This window comes from Oryzias latipes, chromosome 9, assembly GCF_053564925.1.
Source record: "Oryzias latipes strain Hd-rR chromosome 9, Olatipes_Hd-rR_3.1".
Classification (NCBI taxonomy): Eukaryota; Metazoa; Chordata; class Actinopteri; order Beloniformes; family Adrianichthyidae; genus Oryzias; species Oryzias latipes.
Window position 1 is genome coordinate 30,293,648 of NC_136245.1, and position 13,108 is coordinate 30,306,755.

Genomic DNA, 13,108 nt, shown 5'->3' on the forward strand with positions numbered 1-13,108 from the left:
TTGTAATCTAAAGTGATTAAAACCTTTTATGAAAATTTGCTGCTTCATTAAGAAGGTTAAATGGGTCAAAAAGGGGTTTAATCAAAGAAAAGATGGGAAACAAAACAGCCTGCAATACTTAAAAATGAATCCGTCACGTCTTGACATTAAAGTTAGATGTTAGTAACAAAAAAAGGTTGACATCGCCTTAAGAAAATACTATACGATTTTTAACTTGGCCCTTTGAGGTCTAAAAGAGATGAATGAGGGTGAAATGAGACACAAAAAGAAGCAGAGTTTTGAGGCTGAAGTTGCTGTTTCAGCAGAAACTAGTGCTACAGTGATCAATAACTGTCGTGAATTGTGGAAAACAATATTGATTGAATATCTCTGTATCAGATAATGCAGAAATGGTTTGAAAAAAGAAAAAAAGAAGATTTCAAGACTGATTTAGTTAATAAACCTGAACATGAACGCATGCATGAATGTACCGGTGTTTATTCATTTGTTGTTTTAGGCAACCTCTGTTTGAAATAGAACATTAAAAGTTTTCGTTGCGGTTAAAAACAATTTGCCTGATAACTGGGGCTGTCACGCAAAACGTAACTACACAGTTCTCTAAATGTATTTTCAGTTTTAAACAATATAAAAGGGTAAACAGGAGATGGAATGCTTTTTTGCAAAAAAGTTTGGCCTCAGCTTTACTGTGTTGAAACTTTCAGCCAGGCACAATCTGCAGTTCTTAATAATTTCTCCACCACGATCAATTTTAAATTGACGGCACCATGAATTAAAAAGGACGCCATCCATGCGTCACTACCAAATCCTAGAACCCTGATTGGTCAAAGTTCGCCCTGGTTTAACTTGCAACGCGTGTTCAATGGTTTTGTACCTAGAGCCCGTAAACAGTTGTAGCAACTTGCGTAGCTACACGTGAACGCGCATTTGCATCAACCTTTTATTGGAAGTGATGGTTTGAACGGGCATTGCCAAGGGTGGTGTGAACGTAGCTTCACATCGAGAAGGCCCTGGTTCAAATCCCGGCTGGGAGCCATCCTTTCCTCATTCATGCGTGGGTTTTCTCCTGACACTCCGGCCTCCTCCCACATTTTCAAAACATGACTCTTTGTTTGGTGATGGATGGGATTTTGGGTGTTCTACCCACAGCTCCTTCCTTCTGATGTTTGCCACAGTGTACAGTACTTTTATTTGCTGTGATTGCACATTTCGCTCTTGGACATCAAAGACTTGGTCTTATTGCAGAGTTGTGCCACAACTTGTCATTTTCTGAAGTAAAAAATGTCTCGGTTTCGGTTCACCTAAAACATGTCTGTGAATATACGAAAGCTGTAATTGAAAAAAACGTTTTGTTTTGTTAAATCTATTTTATCCAGATTGGTGTAAAGCACTCATCCAGTGGGAGTAATCAAAACCACTGTTTTATTCTATTTGATTGCTTAGGATCCAAGAAACATGAGGATTTATTATCTGATCAGATGCACTTCAGAGTACATGTGTTTGTTTAATTAAGTTTTTGTTTCAATTGATGTAATTTCAGCCTGTTACATCTTGGGGAAGACAAATTCAATTACAGAAAAAAAAAGAGTTCATCGAGGTTTTTTCTCTCTTTATGCTGCTGTTAGCTTTTCCTCAGAGATGTCAAAACTCAGACTCCACTGCCATTGAGGAGCAAAACATCGACATTTTACTCCATGTAATAATTGTTCATTTAAACTGAACTTTAAATAGTAACAGGTCCCATTTGCCCTGTGAGGGCATGAAGTTGTGATCTAAATATTAATGAGATTAGCAAATGGTCCACCAGGGACACCAGGAGTTGGGAAAAGAGGAACAAACCCGGTAATGAATTTGTTACAGTTTCCATTGTTTGCCAGGTTGCAGAATGCATGAAACTCCCCTTCGAGGGGAAATGGAAACAGTTTAGAGAGCGACGAGAAAAAAGTAAAGTCTTATCTTGCAGCTGCAGGTTAAACGCCGTAAAGAACAGCAAGTGAACATCAAGTTTGATCTGAGAAAGAGTCTGGTGACATTCAAACCCCTCAGAGAAACAACATTTTGAGTGTCTCCATCCTCCCTTTAAGCTGGCTGGTTTGCCCTCAGGGCATAAAAAGTCAGTATCACATATGGAAATTCTCAAACCTAATTGTAAATTTTGTTTTTTTTGTTCACCTGCATTCTACATAATGCTGTTAACAGCCTGCTGCAGTGAACCTTTCACGCTTGAAAATGAACATGTAGCTTTACGCCATGCCAACAGCACAGCTGTAGGATTGGCATGTTAATGTGTTGGCTAAAAAAATTCACACCTTGAGGTAATTTATCAAAATAATGTGAACGTTTCCCTTAACTGTGAGTTTTCATGGTGAGCACCATCACAACTGTCCTCACGGGTGGATATGCGCTGTCTGCAGGCGAAAAATGGGCAAACGTGTGTGTGGCACGCAGGAAATATCAAGGTCATAGACCGCTCTGTGAACCCTTAAAGCCAAAATGTTCATGCACATTGTTTTCTTAGGGCATGCTATGAGTTGCATGAACGCTTAAAAAAAACATAAGTAGGTAAATCCTACAGATTTCCATTCTTTTCAACACCCCCACCCCTTGTATCCGGCCGACTGCTTAAGGAGCCCGTTAGTGTTCATGTGATTAGTGCAAGCTCTTTAAGATGCAGCCACTCCTCTCTGTGACCCTCCACGGGTCCAGACAACCCAGCACCTGTACAGATCAACCCTCCATTGACCAGTACAAGTCACCACATCCCATGATGATGCTCTTGATTTCAGTTCACACCTAGCCAGAACTTTCAAATGATGAAAGTATCGTTGTGCCAAAACAAATATCTAAACCATGAGTCATCCATCCATCCATCCATCCATCCATCCATCCATCCATCCATCCATCCATCCATCCATCCATCCATCCATCTTCCTCCGCTTATCCTGGACCGGGTCGCGGGGGGAGCAGTCTAAGCAGAGATGACCAGACTTCCTTCACCCTGGCCACTTCCTCCAGCTCCTCTGGGGGGACCCCGAGGCGTTCCCAGGCCAGACGAGAGACATAGTCTCTCCAGCACGTCCTGGGTCTGGCCTCCGCCCAGTGGGACATGCCCGGAACACCTCCCTCATGAGTTATCGTCAAGGAAAACCAAAACTATGGCTTATTTTAATCTTTTCCCCAAGGAAAAGCTGGTTTCTTCAAGAAAGGTTCAGGCGTTAATGGATAAAAACAAAATACCACAGTTGTTCATATTTTATTCTGCATGTTCTGCATTTCATTCCCAACCAGCATGTTTGCTGCTGACATTAATAATTCAGATGACTTATGAATGTGGAAATTCAACTACAAACAGCCACTTGCCACATTCAAAACAGAGTTACATTTGTGTCAAACATTTTTATTACACGGAAAGTCACTAATAGACGACAGCTTAAGGCTCTGCAGAGGACATTTGTAGAAAGAAGGATGAGATCGGTAATAAATCACAAGGCATGGGTCATTTTAGGAACATTTTTATTAGACTTACAAATAAGACACAAAGGTTACAAAATTAAATATTTACTATTACTATGGCTGGTCTAGGAATAAATCCACACATTGGCATGGAAAATACTCATTTGCATTAAACTGTTTACAAATAATGGGACTTTTGCTGGACAAATATCAGAATGATGTATCAGCAAAAAGTAAAATCTTAAATTTAACATGTTCAGGAAAGTTGGTCCAGTTATTTTTGTTTTACAAACTGCAGCACTTAAGAAGAAATTCAGGTTTTCTTTTTCAGCTGTGAGATCAAACACGAGTACGCTTAAGGGAAATCTTATGTTAGATATTTTGGAGATAAATCCAAAGAATTCAGATTTACACATGTTCAGAGAATGGAAAGTAAATATGTCAATGAAATGATGTTAAGGCAGTATGATACAGGTTGTGGGTTCCAGTATAAACCCAAAGATCACATTTATAGATGTTGTAGAAGCACATGAAGATAGATTTTGTGAGAGAAGAGGATTCTGAGAAAAGGAGTATTTGAAAGGGATTTGACCCTGAAGGCAGCAGCAATAGAGAAGTTCAGCATCTGAGATAAAAATGAAAAAAAAGCTAAGAAGCCTCTACGTTCTACACAAGTCCCTGTCAGCTGTGGTTGTCACAATTGGAACGACAGGCATTTATTAAACCAAAAACTGTTTTGTTTTCAAAAGGTAATATTATAAAGTTTTAAACCTGGTGTCTTGAATGTCAAAACAACAGCACTGATGTTGTGCTGCATTAAAATTTTTAGGTAAACTGTTTGATCATTTTAGTTCCGTCCATGTCTGTAATGAGCTGTTCATAGGTGATTAGCCATCCCACCTGGCTAAAGGTTTTTCCTAATTGGTTGAGTTCTCATGGCATCGTGTGATGGCTGTTTTTTGGAATTGGAATTTTGAAATGCTGTATTTCAAGCAATCAAAACTAACAAGAAAAAATGAAAAAAGTAAACAAAAGAAATATGTATCTATATATATGGTATATATTCAACACAGTATATCTGTTCATGAATTGATTAAAAAATAAGTATAGCCAAGAGTTTGGGGAACCACCTCATTGTTATTTCCATTCACAGAAACACAGACTGGCAGAATGAGATATCCATAAAAAGCTTAATAGGGATTTATTTAGGAGTAAACGTTTATTTAAAAACATTTAATTAATTCATTCATCTTCTTCCGTTTATTCCCTTTCTGGGTCATGGGGCTGCTGGACCCTATTCCGGCCACTTGTGGGCGAAGGCAGGGGGCGCCCTGAACAGGTTGCCATTCTGTCGCAGGGTAGAGTGTCCACAATCACACACTCACGCATTCTCACATTCACACCTAGGGACAATTTAGATTAACCAATTAATCTATGTAGCATGTTTTTGGACGGTGGGAGGAAGCCGGAGTAACCGGAGAAAACCCACGCATGCACGGGGAGAACATGCAAACTTCACAGAGAAAGGTCCCCCACTGATGTCCTGGTTCAGGTCCCCCAGCCGGGACTTGAAACGGGGGCCTTCTTGCTGCGAACCACTGCGCCACCGTGCAGCCACATTGATTCATTTTGAGTAATTAACAGAAAGAAACAACAAAGAAAACAAAATCAAAAGAAAAGAATCAGCAAAGAAAAGAAGGTAAACAAAAACAGGATAAAAAAGAGAAAAGAAAGAAGCAGTAGCCACAAAAAAGCAAGCTTTTACTGTGAAGCTCTGTTCTGCTTCACAGTTCTGTTCTGCAAGTAACAGTGAGAATATTTGCAATTACTACTGGCATCTGTTTAAATACATGCAGAACTAATTATAGTAAGAAGAAGAAAAAAAAAGGCCCCACCTGGTAAACTTCACAAAGATGTTCAGCCATTTCGGCCACGGAACCTCCCATTCATGTCCTGTTTTTTTAAAATTCCTCTCACATGAAATATATGCTGTTTAGACATCAAAATACAACTTAACAGCTACTTTGTAGTTTTGCCAGAGTATAGAAAGGTATTTCAACTCTTTCTACTCTGTATTTTGGTCATGTTATATGATGAAAGTGAGGGTTCTTCTAAAATCATCCTGACGAGCCTCAAGAGTGCTATACAACACTATGGGATACTTTAAAAGTGATGAGTATTCGATGATTTTAATGCCACTTGAAATTCAAAGCTGTGGAGTTACAAGGACGTCTGAAAAGAAGAAGTTTTGAAGATGGAAAAAAAAGCTGTCAAATCAGGGTGGACTTGAATAAGTGGCCTCACATCTTTGATTTGGTGCCGCTCCGCTCCTCTTTCAGATTCCTGTCAGCTCCTACCAGACCCAAACACATCAAGCAGACAGCTGGGCTGTCTGATGAGACCAGAAAAGGTCATGCTATATTTAAGATGCTGTGTAGAGAGGGATCAGCTGAATGTTGCAGCTGCAAGATGCAAGATTTATTAAAGTCTGTCGTGGTTATCTGCAACATGTACCCCCACGCAGATATCTGTCACCCACGACAAAATGATGAGAGGCTTCTCACACAGTAAAGGCTGGGAGCTGGCAGAGTGCTAATCAGGCTCTCAATTTAAGATGCAATTATGTTGTGAGCTGTGAACCAAAGACACCCATCCTTGTACTGCAGACTCCTTTTGCAGAGGGATTAGTGTTTTAATAATCACTGTTCAATGCCAACACTAGCAGCTGGTGAAATGCCAAGACTTTTTGTGTGTTTCAGAAAGTTTTCTACAAGTTGGCTATAAGCTAACCGATAAGTGACAATTGCACTGCAGTTCGGTGTTATAAGGGACACTTTATTTTTATCTGTTGTGTCTTAAGTCACATGCACCCATACTGGGATCGGCCCATAAGGGTGCTACAGGTTTGTGGGTTGGCTGGGTCCGTTGGGGGAAGCAACTGCATCGTCTTGCAGTTCCCTTGAGGCTCGTACGGCTACCTCAAGGGAGGTCATGAAAGTGGAACATACTACTATCATGTGTGTGGTAAGTGCATCATGAAGTATTTGTAATGCTATTGGATCTCACACCCACTTATATAGTACAGGGGATGCTGTGTGCAGGGTCATTACTATCACTTTCTTTACCTTGTGCAAGGTCCATAAGTGCCAATAGCATGCCCTTAGGATGCACACAATACGCTCTAAGAGTCAGGCTGCATGCATGAAGTGCACACCTAGCTTCTGAAAAGGACTAACAAATTCCTTGTGCAGTCTGCAGGATTTGGAGGGGCTTTTAAAAAAAAATTCCGTACAATACACCTGCGTCTCACCTACTTCACCCTTTGCTATCCTTGTGTGTTTCCTAAAAATGTTCACTACAACCTGTTGGCTGCAGATGCCCTTATAAAAAAGGTGCATGAACACCTGCACACCATGTACAGTTGCCCATGTTTTGCTAGCAGACACTCCATATCCACCCTTATCCACACTTATGCGATATGTAAAGTGAGACGCAGACGTTTCGTAGAGATTTTTTGCTTTTTTAAACCCTCCAAACTGCACACTGTGCAGGAACCCCATTAGTGCTGCTCAAATGAAAAGTGTGCACTCCTTTCATACAGCTTTACTGTAAGAAATTAGGCAATTGGACAATCTGAGCATAGTTTGTGTTTCACGTGCACACGGCTTGTGTGCAGTATTAGCGCACAGTCAGTAACTCACCAGCGCGTCCACCCTACCAACGACTAGAGTGTGGAGTAAGGGCACCATGTGACAACTTTACGCATACGTCATAGGTGCGTGCAACATACATTACCCTTAAAATACTTAGTAATACACTCACAATCATACGTTCCATTGTCATGACGTCTCTTAAGGTGATAGCACGAGCCTCAAGGGAATTACAAAACCCACGGCACCTGTATGGGTCAACCCCATAGCCAAACTTTCAGAGGCTTCTTTCTCTAATTCATAGCTGCAGACTCTAAAGCAAATAAGCTAAATAAGTGTTGTGCACAAAATGGTTTTTGATCTCCTGGATCGCCCTTCTGCACTCAGACTGTAGATGAATTGCTCCAAGTTCATATGCAAGCGAAGGAGGATTCAGATTCAACAACTTAAGTGGACAATCCAAGGAAAGCAATGCTTGAGTGGACCAAATAGCCCCGCTGTGAAAGCCTCTGTGCTTACCTTTGACATGAACTAGTGATCTGTCGAAGGAGCATTGCTCTTTTTTTTGGATAGCTGTGGCATACGATCCAGCCTCCTAACCTGATGACCCTGAACAAGATTAAGTGTAATTAGAAAATGTACAGAAGTACAGGAGGTATGACATCCTTCAGAAGCAGTCGTAGAAACGGTGTGCTGCAGAGCCACAAAAGCAAATACAAACGGGAGGGTGTGTGAAGACGTGGATTCATGGAATAAAATGGCGAAACAAAGTAATTTGTTTTCAAAGTTGAATACATTTTTAACCAACATTTCTTTTTTTTTTTAAAGGGCCAATTTCGAAGTTAAAACAAAACACACCCACATTGATTATCAGCATCAGGCCCCTGTCCTGGAACTCTGCACGTTATTGTTGTTTGTATTACTAACAATCAGTGCTTTACATGGTTTAAAAGCCTCCAAAAAAGAAACGGTAGAGAAGCTGCTTGCTGGACCAGGATTTAAAAAAATCCAAATATGTTACATATTTTCTTTAAATAATTCAAACTTAGATTTTTAATTTATTTTATTTTTTACATTGAGGAGATTTCAAAGAGCCCTGTCAAGAAAATTGATCTAAAGATAAAAACTTCGTTTTTGGATGAGCATCGCTTCAGCTGTTAAACTGAGCTGCATATATAATCAGAGAAAACTTTGAACACGTTCCAACTGGACGCGCTTTAACAATGTTGAACGAAAACTGGCCTTTACTTAATAAATAAAAAAAGGAATATTTTTGTGTTTAAATATGATTAATGGAGAGGAGCAAAAAAACGGTATATGTAACTTTTGAAACAAAGTTTTCTTTTTCTGTCAAACTTAAAAAACCATATACTTATTTTTGGAGCATGAAGCCCATAATGTCTGCATATCTTGATACTTACATCACATGATTAGAGACACATAGGCTTCATGTTGCCTTCAGGGACATTTAGCATTTTGCAGAGTAGTCACACCTATCAGTGCCCAACATGCAGACTTGCACCAGCTGTCGTCTGACACGTAATTATGAAAATCAATCTAAATCAGATGATCATCAATAAATTTTTGACAACTTTTTGCACCTATGCTGTTGCCATCCAAAAAGTAAAAGTTTGTTAAACCTTAAACTGAAAAAATCATTGAAGACCTGTAACTATGTTTTTTTTAAAACTCCAATGATAAATGTCTTTTTCTGTATGCCCTTTATGAAATTATATAACCTCCAAAGTTTTGTTCATTTTTCTGATTTTAACGTGTTCTTTTCTGTCTGTCCATATTTCCTGTCCACTTTGGGACTTTTAGTTGTGATCCGTGCTGTAGTGTGTCAGTGTATCACTATTATTCTTATGAGCCAGTAGGCATAATTTATATTTTTTCTGTGAATGAAAACGTAAGCTGAGTTAAAAAACAAACAAACAAAAAAAAACACACTTATCATCTTTGACCTAATTAAAAGCTTTGAATTTCCTAGAACATAGTTTCTACAGAAACTACGCAGTTTTCTTTGTAGTGGATCTTTTAATAACAAGTCCAATAATAAGATGTTTTTAATTGTGTTTTGTGTTCAGCATCATTTTATGTAATGCAACTGAAGTGTTTTCGGAGCAGAAGTTTGGTCACAGCGAGACAGAGAAGGAAAGGGAACTGAGAGTAACTGAAGATATCAGTGCAGCTGGGTACAGTAGAAATGTGTCTGAGATAACAGGCAAAAGTGAAACAACGTAGATTAACAGATTAAGACGACGTTGACTTTTTTAATGAGGTGAAGTGAAATCATAGAAGGAAGCTACATGTGGATCTGTGGGAGAACCACAAAGATTTTTGTAGGAGGTAATGAAGAACATGCATGTAGTGGGTGTAAATGAAAGACCCCTGAGAAAAAATGGAATATTATTCAAATCCCAAAGACAATTGCTGAAAAAGAAAAAAAGCCACATTAAACGAATGACTTTTTTTCTTTTTTTGTTGTTAGATCCAATTGTTTTGAATTATGCAGTTCAGGTTATTGATGTGGCGTCTTAGTGAACTCAACTGTCTATCTATCAAAATTCAGCACTTAACATTGGAAACACCAGAGGAAAACCAGTCAAGACATGAGTCAGTCTGACCTCTGGCCTATCAGGTAGCAAAGTGTCTGTGAGAGATTTCATAAATATGTCAACACATGTACGCCGGTCTGTCACACACAGTTTGCTCTTGAGCTTTCTGCACATCAGTTCAGAGCTGCTGAGAGCAGGACTCACTGCAGAAGGGAAGCCAATGCTGATTCACTGACCTTCTGGGTAAACTGCAGCATTAAAAACAATGACAGTGGAGACATTTTCTATCTTTATCAGCAATTTATCAGATTTTACGTATGGTTTACCTCCATTTACTCTTTTACTGTGGTTAAAAATCTCTTTTGATTAGTTATGTCTTCTAATCGGTTCTTGACAGAGGTTACCACAATATGAGACACAAAAATGCTTAAAACACCAAACTGGACAAAATTAGATGCAATTTCTCCTTTTTCTTATCCCAAATTTCTACAACATTGTAACCTGACTCAGTCCAAATGGTTCCCATAAGCTTAATTCTCTCTAAAGTGATTACACACCTATTACTCCCACTGTAAATTCTGTGTTATAGTTAGGCTTTTTTTATTGTTGTTTTTGGTCAATTTATGAGTTACGCTTTGTCAATCATGACCCAGAGCTGTCTTCATTTCCATTAATTACCCTCATTCTATTTAAGTGCCTGGTTTTCAGGTCATCTGTGCTGCTGTATCACATTTTTGTTTAGCCCTGGGTTTTGCCTTGTTCAAGTTTTTTTATTAAATGTTTGGGTTTCCGCCGCCAAGCCAAGTCTCCTGCATTTTGGATCACCACTGGTTACTGACACCTGCACAAAAACCACAGTTAAAGTTGTCGTTCACTCATGTCAAAGGGGACAGAATTGATGCTTTCTTAAAAATGTATAGTTGTGCTGCCATTGTGTTCTCTTGGAAACTGCAGTAACACAATTCTTAATGACACACTGCTATGAGAATTGTGTTTTTAACATAAACAAGCTTTGAACAAGCCTGAGCTGACGTGGCTCAAAACTGCACGGCTGGATAGCTCTATCATTGGTCGCCATTTTGTGTCATCTAGGGACTGGCCAGAATTAAATAGAGAAATCTTAGCAACAGGGAAGGGGGCGGAGTTGCTTTGTGCCAATTGCCTTGCCTACAACTCAGAAGTGAATTTCAGATAAACTACTGCCACTTCACAGAAACAATATCCTAGAAAACGACACAGGCTTTTGATTTTGGCTAAAATGGGACCACAGAGAACACTTAGAAACGGATCTATAGGTGATTTTTGTGGGTATATAAAGCTAGGAGGTACATGGCACTTATTTACTGGAAGGGCATCAGTTTAAACCGATTTTCATTATGCTTGACTTGCTTCTTTTGTGTTATTCCTGCCTCGGTAGATCCAGATTCAAACTATTTTGGGTCTTTTGGCATGCTATTTTTTTTTTTTTTTTTAATTAGTCTTACTATCTCTGAGTTTAATGAACATTTAGTGAAAAGCCTTTTTCATTTTCAAATGTTTCCATTTGACTGATGCCGTTTCCCTCCTAAAACATAAACATTAGCTGTGGAATGGTTGGAAAAAAAAATGCAACAGTAATGTTTCTTCAGTTGTTCCTAACCCCAGCTGCTCATGTGAAAGTGCTGTAAGTGACTTATGCTCCACATCCCTCTGGGTTTGACTGTGGACTTTGTTGCCTTAATGGTGAAAAGGGAGAAAAATGGCAGCCAACTGAAGTGGAAAAATAATGTCCTCCAAACTGTGCATTCCCTCACAGTTTTGGAACATTTCGTGAGGTTAATACATTTCTGCACCATGGACCTGCAAACAGTTGCCATAAATCATTTCATTGAGAGATTGTAGTGAGTGTATCCATATTTGAAGGATTGCTGGTGCCATTTCACTTCACTCCCTTTTGTTGTCTCATTGTAGATGTAACAGCTCTGGTTTTTAAAAAGCTATTTTGCAAAGTTTCAACGTTAATTCTCTCGACAGGAGAAACGATTCACCATTTTATGCACTTTCCTGAGATGTGCCTGGCAACATTTCTTCTGCTGCAGAGCACAGTGCTTTTCTAATGGCAGCCAGGCATTTGGTGATTTCAGCATGTCTGCTTGTGTGCTCCAGCTGCAATGTCGCTAGTAGCTATAGGCCTTAACAAGCTCCAGAGCCAGCATGCAGTTCCACTCCTGTGGAGAGGAAGCCATCATGATTGGCTCATCCTTTTCCTGTAAATCCACAGACTTCACAATTAGGGGAACAGCATATTGCTGTGGGAGGTGTGGGACAGGAAGCCCAGGGGGTTGGGTCAATCATCCTGTTTGTAGCTGTTGTTGCAGACACTCGAATGGAGAAGGTGTGTGTTGTCATTTCAGTGGACAAGTGTAGGGATTTCTAAAGTGTAACCCATCTTTTTGGCTGTTGAGAGCGGTTTTTTTTTTAAAGCTGATGCTCTCCCTGGTAATATTTTTTTTTCGAAAGACTGTTGTCACTACTCAAGTAGAAAATTGGAGACGATTATCTTTTTTCAGTCTGGATTTTTGCTCAGGGTGAGACCTTACTAGGATGAACAGATGTTGAAGCAAATACATAAAAAAAGAAGAACAAGTCTTGTTCATTAGCAAGGTGTAAACTGAGGTGACACTGTTGCAGGTGACAGAAACTTTGTGAAGATTTTTTACATGCTCGATTACACACTGATGCTCCATCCTCCGTAAATCATTGGAGATCTTTCCTAACGGGTGAACTGCTCATTATCAGCTTCTCTAAATAAAACAATAAAAGGAGGGGTTTCTGACTGTAATGTGATTTTATATTTTAATTATTGCTCCAGCACAGACTGTAAAAAATAAAGAACCACTTTGAAACCTTGAAAATATACAAACCTCTTCAGTCTTTTCAAATGCGTCCTCTGATTGCATTTACCGCTGACCCTGAAAATCAGTTGTTTTTTTAATTTTGTACACATTGGCTGTTTGATAACTGGAATGAGTCGCTCCTCCCCTTTGGCGTTCCAAACAGGAAGTGGCCAAAAAGCCAAAATCCCATAGACTTATGTTGAGATATAAACAGCTTATTACTCAGTCTTTCTACTTGTTAGAATAATCCTCCTTGCTCTGCTACTTTTTTAACATGTTTTTGACAATCCTAATTTGTTTTTCAAGATACCCTTTTTTTTTCAGTTCAAGCTTTAAACTGGCCAATCAGATGCCTGATTGGCCTGATTTCAGCCATTTGAAGCATTTGACAGATTTTGTGAAGCCGGCTTTCAGTGGTGGGGGTGTGGCCTTCCAACAAGCTTATTCCTGATTGGCAAGGGTGGGTCCCATAGAGATCTTGACTGAGACCAATCCAATCACCGTTTACTGACGTCATATGGCTCCAACATGGCGGCATCCATATCGCAAAAAAAGGCAACAGAATTTATTTGGT